Source organism: Notothenia coriiceps, unplaced genomic scaffold, assembly GCF_000735185.1.
Source record: "Notothenia coriiceps isolate Sejong01 unplaced genomic scaffold, NC01 NC01_scaffold00022890, whole genome shotgun sequence".
Taxonomy (NCBI): domain Eukaryota; kingdom Metazoa; phylum Chordata; class Actinopteri; order Perciformes; family Nototheniidae; genus Notothenia; species Notothenia coriiceps.
The window spans coordinates 273298-283345 of record NW_011355591.1 but is presented as its reverse complement, the minus strand read 5'-3'; positions in this window follow the sequence as shown (position 1 = coordinate 283345).

Sequence of the window (10048 nt, the reverse complement as noted above, 5' to 3'; positions counted from 1 at the left end):
AGACACAGAGTGAGATGTCAACATTTGCAGCACTACAATATCAAATATTGTTTACATATTTAAAAAAGTATGTAAGTGAATAACTTCATAGCTGCCAGATGTGTAGAGAAACGTAATTGAAAGCAGTCTAAATGAAGCCGGTCCACTCAGTCGTCAGTCCCCCTGACCTTTGACCTGCTGCAGAATCAACACTTCACACACTCTGAACTCAGATGTACGACCCGAGAGACAATGGTATAGTATGCAAAAAAGTACTTTATTCCAAAAAGGATGTACAAAATAAGGATCGACACTCCTGGCGAGGTGAAAACGGGTTCAAAAAAAGCACAAAAACTTGTGAGGAACAAAACTTACTAAAGACTTCTGGAGCATAAATTAGGCTTGAGTCGTAATACTTTGTCGCTGGTACGCTGACTACTGGCATGGAGACAGGACAAGACGAACTGACACAAGACAAGGGGAGGCTAGGGGATTTAAACAAGAGGTAACTGGGCACAGGTGGAAACAATCAGGGGCGGGGCTGGCGCTGATGAGAGCGGGAAACACACACAAGGATAGGGAGTCAAGGGACCTGGAATGAAACACAAAAGGTGAGTACCAAAATAAAACAGCAAGCGGGAGACAAGACAAAAAAATGACAAAACAAAAACATGAAACATGACTAGACTTAACATTTTTGACGGGACACAACACACAGGGCTTCAGCTGAAACCAGATGCAGGATCAGCTGTCATTAGAGTTATCTGTTGATTAAAGACCTGATGTATTACTTTAAAACTGAAACTAAACATTTATTCCCATGGGGGCTAAAGAGGACTGCATTTTGATATTCCCCCCCCGCAGCCCACCCAGTTTTAAGGCGTGAGCGATGCAGACTCTGCCTGGTAATGATGGGAAAAATCGTGTGCTGACAACGAGCAAACAAACACAGAAGGTTTTTAATTTCAGGGCCAAGCCTGCTGTCGACAGCTCCAGCAAATGAACGCAAAGAAAGAAATGAGGATGAGAAAGACTAACATGACACAGTGCTGATCGAGAAGAAGTATTTCCCACTCTGTTGATCCTAAGAGCCCTTTGTAGACCCCTCCTCTGATGGGGAGTGTTCGTGAAACCTGCTGCTACACTGTCTCGCTAAGAGGAGAACACTTCCAGACAAATGTGTCAGCTTGTTCTGATTATTGGCCGACATCTCAATAAGATTTCCAACAGCTTCTCTGGGAAAGATGGTTTGGAAAGCTGCAGTTTATATGTGTGCTGGAAAGTCTTAACTCATGCTTTCTTCATGGTGCCATTCATTAATGAGTCAAACATGGCCGGTCCCTCCACATGCGATGAATTTGATCTTCATGCAGTATTCAAGGCATTTAAACTCCAACAAAGTAAACAGAAAACGGTCATGTACAAACGTTAAAGCATCAGAAAGCCACATTCTGTATCTTTGTTAATAAAAGAGCTCCTTTAGCTTCTGCATTTCCAACCTGGTGTTTGAGTCAAAACGTCCCACAGTGAGCTGTGAGGCTTGTTCTGGCAGGCCGTGTTGTGCAAACAGCTTTTTAGAACAACTGAGCTGTCCAATATTTATTGTTGGGTTAAGCTATCAGTGAGAGATGACGACATCAGTCAGCGGCACAGAGCAGCTCGGGGGGGTTTCCCACCCCACAGCCCGGCTGAGCAGCAGAGTGAGGGAGGAGCGAGAGTCCTGGCTCCTTCTCTCTGAAACTCAACAGCCATAACAAATGACTTCACTTAAAGCTTTACTGATATTTTAACTTTAAAGCTGATGATCTTTTTTATCATTACAAGGGTTCTTATCAGTGGCAAAGCCCCTGAAACCCCATCAACACCATCACTGCACAGCAGGTCACTCAACTGGGACAGACTAATGCAATGTAAACCTAACAGTGCTGGGGGGTAACTGGGGGGGTTAATGTGAAGGTGTGATGTAATGAAATGATAGAATACATTTTATTGTAATCAATTACTTGAATTACAGTTAAAAATGTATTTGTGTCTGTTAACCCAATACAATTAATGGTAACATATTTCCAACAACAATACAGTGATGCATTTTCTAAATAGTAAATAAAGCACATATATTTATTCGTAAAGTGCTGTGTTCCCCAGAGTTACTGCAATCACCACTGGACCTTCAACTTGTTGAGAGTGAGAAGTGTTGAGTGTTGCACCATCCAGTACCCATAATGCACTTTCCCATCCTCCCATTGGAACACTCTTATGTACGGCAGGACAGATGTAACCAGATGAAGACACTGCCTGACACTTGAAATCAGTCACCAAGGGAAGAGTCCCAAAGAGAGGGGGTTAGTTGCACTTTTAATTTTACAATGGCGGACAATAAACTGCTCCACTAAAGATACCTGGTTTTCTGAAAATGTACAAGAGCTGCTTGTACAAATACCTCTTTGAATGAACTGTGTGTGCATCACTGTATCGTTAGAGAACAGGCCTGACTAGCTAGCTAGCTCAGAGAATTGTTGTGGTTGACGTATCTCTGGCTGGTTGGCTTGTTAGCAGTTAGCCCGTTAACTAAAGTATTTCTGAAGCCATCCACACAGTGATGTTGCCAAGTCTCCAGGATGTGGGGACCAACGTTACTGGGCCACGTTCTGGAACGAGCAGCTTCTGTGTCAGCCAATCATTCAGAGCCAGGTGGGAGGAAACTGCAGGAAAGAAGACAACAGGGGTTAGCAAACAGACTCAGGGGTGTCCTAACTACAGTGCGGAGACCAACTGCGGCCCATGGTCTATTTTGAACTGGCCCTCAGCAAATTCAAATGTAAATGTGAAATATTTTACACATGTGTTTATAAGCCCACTTGTCAAATACATTTAGTCAATTCAAATTGAAAACATTTTCTAACAAATCAAAGTGGATAAAAAAAGCCCAATAACTTATTCACATAACAAGCTTGAAATATAGCCTTCCCTTCCTATTTCCCCAAATAAAAACAATCTGAGGATTCTGTTTAAGGGATGAGCTGCGAGCACTTTCTGTAACCAAATTAAATAATTCAAACCTGTTCACGGAGTGTGGGCTGTTCGTTTTCTTAAGTATCAAGCATAATTTACCTACATTTGATTGCTTACTTAACTTCTATGAGGGGCCCAGCCCTTAGTATGTTTTTCTGTATGTGGCCCTCAGTGAAAACAGTTTGGACACCCCTGCTCTTCAGGAAGAAACAGTGATCACAGATGCCCCTTTTCCACCAAACCGGATCCGGTTCAATAACCGTTCTTTTGCTTTTCTGGTGCTGAACCGGTTCTTCTCTGTAACACCACTTGTGTTTCCACTGCTCAGAGCCCGAGTGGAGCTCGAGTGAAGCTGCGTCATAAATGTTTACGTGCCTTCTTATGACACCCACACGGCGCAAAAATCCCTCATATCGACAACAACAATGATCCCAGTAGTCTTTCTTGAGTTTTTTTTGTTTGTCGCTTATTTGCTCCAGAGTCTGGTGGTATCCAGCGGTGGCCAACTCCCGCTGCAGCTGCTGGAAAATAGCTTTAGACCACGTTGTGCCGTCCAACTTCCTCTGTACCTCTTGCGTTGACCAAAGCCTGAGGAGGTCATTTGTCTCTTCAGCGGTCCACTGCTGCTTGCATTTACTGGCATCCATCCTGGTTCGTAGTTGTGTGTGTTGCTGTACAGAATTTGCGGCATTTTGTTGTTATTGCTCAGGTTAATCCCGCCCCCCGCCTCCGATGTAAGCGCAAAGTATTGGTTCTTGGTTCTTGCCGGGCAGCCGAGTGGGGTCAGCTAAGAACCGTTTTTCGGTGCTTAGAGCCGGCTCCGCTGCGGTGGAAACAGGAAAAACCAGAGCAAAATCTGGCTGTAGCCCGGAACCAGCCCTGGAACCGGTTTGGTGGAAAAGGGGCAAGAGAGAGAACCTTGACTGACTGATACAGAGATGTGGAGGAGTCAGGACTGAGCTTTGTCGGTCTCAGGCCATAACACAAACGTACAGAACTGAAATCATGACCCCAATGCAGAGGTAATAATACAATATAATAAAAAGTATTAATATGATTTACACAGCTGAGCTCATTCTGATTTAGTATATTTTTTAAGGTTCAACTGATTGCAAATGGTTTGAATAAAATGTAAACTATTACAGACAATTTCACTTACAGAGTGAAATTTGCAACATGAGAACATCATGTCTGAGTAATGGCAGTCTAACTCTCCTAAAAAAGCGCTGAGAAATACAAAGATAATTCCTCACTGGCTTTAATATGTCATGTGCTTGTGGGCCCACCCAGAAGAGTGACTGCAGCCATTCGTCTTTTTTCATAAGCTATTTTATCGTGGGCTGTGTTGTGTTGAAAACGTACACACGTCCTCCCACACTGCCTCAGCTCCAGATGGAACACGGAGCCATCTTTACGCTACTTTCCAAACAAAGACTTTCAAACGTTTTCCAGACTGGATGGCAGCAGCCTTCTTGGATAATGTCTTGGCACCGTCACTTCACTTTCTGAAACATAAATAAGGCCGTTATGAGTTCTGGCTGGCAGGCGATTCCTAAACTGGCCTCCTCCCTTTGTCGTCTACACCGCCCCCTCCTGTCACATGCTCTTTTTTGTGTTTTAATGGCATTGCTTGATGTAACGCTTTGAAGCCCTGTAACACTCCTATGATATTCCTGCACAGACTTTAAGTGTCTCTGGGGTGAAAGATGTGATTTAGGGGGCTTTGAAAAGCAAAGCATTCATGAAAAGAGTTGCCTGATATTCATTGCACAGTATGACAAAGACACTCAAAGTAAATTTAATAATAATTTTAAAGGAGGCGGAGGAATAATTGTATAAAAATAAATATTGAAAGTCAAGGTGGGAGAGGAGAGAGAAGGAGGAGAGAGGCTCCGTCTCTGGCCTGGATTACTATCATTATTGTAATGACTCTAATGTTTTCTTTCCTGGACCAGTAATTGTTACCAAGCCCGCTGTTCACAGATGCAGGTGGACAAATTGCTGCCGAGCATTACTTTCCAGCGAGGGGGGGGGGGGCATAATCATTCCCACCACCATCAGGCCTCAGACTTCTCCTCCTGTCACACTCTTGGCATTTGTGGCTGTTTCCCCACACCATGAGCAACAGTCACATTTCAGCACACCAATGTTAGATTTGATGCTCCCTTCGGTACATTTCATTTGGCTGAAGAGTTTATCCAAAGCGACTACATTAAATGCAAAAATATAGATATATTCACTTCAGGCAAGTACTACCATTGTAAATGATCATTTTTAAGTGATTTATTTTCTTTTCTGATTTGATTGCTAAGGTACGATCGAAACCAATGGGTTTCCAGTTTGCGATGGAAGAGATATTCAGAGTTTCTGCTCACTTGAACTTGTAGATAACTTGAACTCACTGATGATATAGATCTTTTTAATATGGAAAGAACGCTGAGTTTTCCTGAGATGCTGCCATGTTCCCCTTCTCCAGCTCCCACAGCCACAGTCGTGGTGTATCTGCATGTATTGACCCTTTTAAACTTCCACGGCCCATATAACCCATGTGAACCCCCGCCCAGCGCCACCTGCGGCAAACCGTCCATGACTCTTAAAAGCAGCCAGATGTTCCTGTAAGTCTAGGATTCCTACGCATTTTCATGACAAGGGCTCACAGAATTGAGGCAAATGAGTAAACGTGAGAGGATTTTAACTGTCAGGTGTGACGGCATATCTTTATTTAATCTATGAGAAAATGATATTTCAATAAACTCACCTAATTCATGAAATGAAAAGAAACACATTTGAACTCTGGAACAGTTCTTTTAGAACCTGTCCATCATTTTTTAAATAAAGGTTCATTTTAGTGTCTACTTTCACTTTGGTTAGACTTTTTCTCCGTTTCCCAGAATGCCTTGCAACTACTCCCCAGAGAACATGTGCAGACTTGTTGCCTTGGGGATTTGAAGAATTAGGAGGAGGAAATGATTGTTGCGTTAAAGAAGTGTTTGTCCTGCTTCCTCACTCAGAATCCCACCTGTCTTGCATTGCATGCTGGTCTATTTTATGTTACTGATATTGAACAAATTGATCTCTGTGCCTCTTCTGCAATGACAGTAGCCTACTACGATTGCTTATATGCACATTGATGGGATTTGCATGGAACCAATTGGAGGAAACCAATACTGAAACCCTACCATTACCTGTTTTCTTCGGCTGCAGAGGCCTTATACAAAATCTAGCCAAGAAGGTTCCCAGCAGCCTTAGCAGAGACGGTGTGTTCTTGCAGGACTTTGAACAGTACAGAGTCATCAAGGTCCCCTAAAGAACTGGTTGCACGCTGCGATCCATTTTCAGACCTTAACGTGAGCGTGTTTCCCAGCAGCTTTCTTTCAGTCCCAGATGGTCCTTCGTTGAGTTCTTGAAAGAACCAACATCAAAAGGCGAATTCCACATCTTTTGAACGTGTTGTAATTACCAGTGTGAAAGCAGCACATGTGTGGCGCAGACTGCATCCATCAAACACCTGATTCTAATCACCGCCACGCTGCACCCATCGCTGTGACACCCACAAAATAGCAAAGTAGGATATTTAAAACTCTATTGTTCTTAGAAAAGCACTAGCTATCATTGTTTGTTTGTAATTACCAAAACTCATCTGAGTACGTTGTTTTTATCCAGTCACTTTAGTTATGTGCCATATCATTTAAAAACGTGCCTGTCTTCAACACCACAAATAAAAACACCAGAATCTCATTTTGTCAAATGTGATGATAAAGGGAGAGGCTTTAGTTCTGCATTCTCAGACGAGACCACAACAACCACTGATAATCTGTAAATAGTTTTGGCGCTACACTTCCTAGAAAGCCTTGACAAAGTGTTGCTCTTCCTAAACTGATGACAGCAATATCTGGATCGTTAGCTACCAAGTGCTCCCCTGTGGTTCACCTGCTAATTGCTAAAAGTCTGTATTTTGTCACAAAGAAAAAACACAACAAATCTGTAGAGCTGAAGGGAACTGTTGGCCGTGTATACATTTTTATTTATACACGGTTAAATATATTGGGTAGAGCAGCTTTACATTTTTATTCTTTCCCATGGTTCAAATTGTACAAGTCTGTAGAGTTATTTCGAAAAAATGTACAGTCAGAAAAGATATAACTGATGACCAGAAAAAGTATTTTAAAGTAACAGAAAGTAAAATCAGCTGTCTATTCACGTTTCACTTCTCATGCCTCTTTAAAGTGTTCTCTTGGTGTTTCTCTTGCACAGTGATTGAAAATGCGTTTCTCTGCAGGGGTTAGGGTTAGTCACTCACATGTCCTCACGCAGCCCTGTCTTACTGTCCCTGTCCCGAGCCTCAGCAGGCTCACGGGACATGTTCCTGCTCAGTGACTGTGTGCTGGCTGTGTGCCACAACACTTTTCCATGCTCTCTCAGCGAGTAAACTTGCAAACAGCTGCGCTTTCCATCAGAAGTGGTTTCTGGAGATGTGTTTTTTTCCCCTCTCTTCCTGAGAGGGGGCTGCAGATAGAAGCCGGCCCCTACACTCAGCTGTACGGTCCATGCACACGTTTATTAGCAGCACAGTCTTGAATCATGCAGTCTCAGATTTATTGCTGGTGGTGACAACTTGAAGAAGGCATATCATATTAAAATAATTAACTTTAGTAAGAAAGTTGGTCTGACTTTAGGTTTTAATGTGTGCAGATTGTTCAGTTATTGGGGTTTGAAAAGAGAACACATCAGCCATCTGTCCTGACACATAGCCTACTGTGTGTGTATCCACTTATTCACACAAGACAACGTATGGGAACACAGGATTTATTTGTGTTTACATTATGATCAAGTTGTCAGTTCCTGAGGCTAATTTGAAGGTACATACTTACTACTACCCATAAGGCTTCTGGTGTGAAACAGGAAGCAGCATCAGAGTGACCTCTAGTGGTTTGGATTTGGGGAGACAAAGCTCATATTTCCCCCAATGCAAGACAAGCAGTGCGTTTTAACCCCATATGAAAAATATATTCTACTATGTTTAGCTGCAGGTTAAACATTTGATATATTGGTGCAGTGAGAGAAACCTATTTGTATAGGCAGTGGAATACATGAGTGGTTAGTGTTGAATAATTCATAAAAGACCAGTATTTATGTCTGAAGAATTGTTGACAGAATATTTATAACATTTCTTTGTGCTTGCAATGACTTGCAGTGAGAGAGTAGAGACATGCGGACTCTTAATCATGCTTTCACACATGCTTTGGTAAATTTGAAGATTTGAAAGGTGTCTGACTCGTTGCCAACCGACCAACACTATAATACATAACTCCACTTTCATTCCTTTCTTTAGTCGAGTCACCAAAGTTCATTTAAAGATCAATGTGTTTCTCCCACTTTACTATGTGAGATAACCAGAGTGTGTTGAGGTTCAATTCTCTCCGTTTTTTATTGTTTACTCTCTAATTGCCTGCTCGCTCAGGCAGTATAAATTGCCTCAGTCTGATTAATAGTGCTGGTGTCATGTTAAAAGCTGGATATCGGCTGATATCCAGCTTACTGTACTTCCACATCACACACAGGTCAGAGCGGCATCACCCCCCTCCGTAATGAACCCCCTGCTGAGGGACATGTTTATAAGGGAGAAGATATAGACAGTTTGCTGTGAGCTGCAACATGCTCTCTCATTTAGATGTAAAGTTGTGCTCTGATGATCAATGGCAACACCTTTTCCACAGGGGTAGTGAGCTATTGCATACAAGTTTTTTCAGTGGAGTCTCTCAGCCCCGAAAGTTAGTCCAACTCGGGGGCCAACTATTTGGCCCGTCGGCCCCCCAAAGGATGCTGGGGTGGAGCAGCATAGGGCAGAGAGTTGTTGCAGAACCTACAACAATCAAAGATCACATTCTTTATTAAACATGCATAGACAAACATCCTATTATACAATCCTTCATTGACAGCGCTACAGCCAAACATTGTGGATTGAAACTGAAAAATATACATTTATATGGAAAAATGCATCAGGTGATGTTTCTTATGAGAGCATCAGACAGTTTCAAGTTGTTACGTTTTAAGTCGTTGTTCAATTAAGCGGAACGTTAGAATAATAGCAACATGAGCATTGTCCGCTGTTCTGAGACGTAAAAGATGGAGTCGTGACGTGGCTCCTCGGGCTCTGCTCGGTGGAACAGCACACTAACTGATTTCAGAGGAAAAGGGGGAACTGTGACATTAGCTTGTTCGTGTGCCTGCTCCTCTCAGGACTCAAACACTTAATTAAGTGTTAGGGTCATGTGACCTTTGTTTATAACCTTGCCTGCTTGTAAGTGGACAGTGTGGACCTCAAAGAATAAAAGAGCCTACATTTAACCAAATGTTAGCAGATTGGCACAGTTGACCTTCTTTTGTTCATTTAAGCCAGCTTTTAAAACAGACATTTCCAACATGTTATCTTTCTAGTCATCAGTTTCCCTCAGCTGTGATTGGCTGCTGATGATGGCTTAATGTTATGTTGCTCACACTTGATCAAAGTAAAATGAAATTCTTTCCACACACATTGGACAAAGAAAATAGGCCTTCACAATAGTCAAAGAAATTAAAACTGTGAGGCAAAACTCAAATGAGATGATAAGCAAACGTGGGTCGTTTTCTTTCTGTTGTATTACTCGTGTAATAATAGTTTGGTCACACAAGGGATCAAACCGCCAACCTTCTTGTTGCCGGACAGCAAAGACATTTCTCCTCTCCACTGTGCTGTCCCTGTTATACGTGTCGCAGACCCCCCCCCCCACAGGCCTGCTGTGACCACACGGTAATCCTCCGGTGGGTGTTCAGGTTCAGCTGCTCCGCGCTGCCACATCTCATCCGTGACAAAGCCCTCAGATTGGAGGACAGTTATCTGGACTGGGGACGAGAGGTTGACCTAAATTGTCTCACCAGAGAGGGGAGTCCACCCTTCAGGCAATCTCCCACTCCTCCCTTCAATGAATTGGAAGTTCCAGCGGCCCCCCCGCTCGGCTCGGAGAAGGCCTCATCTATCAAATAGGGCGGACAGGAGAATGAGGTGATCCTCCGATGT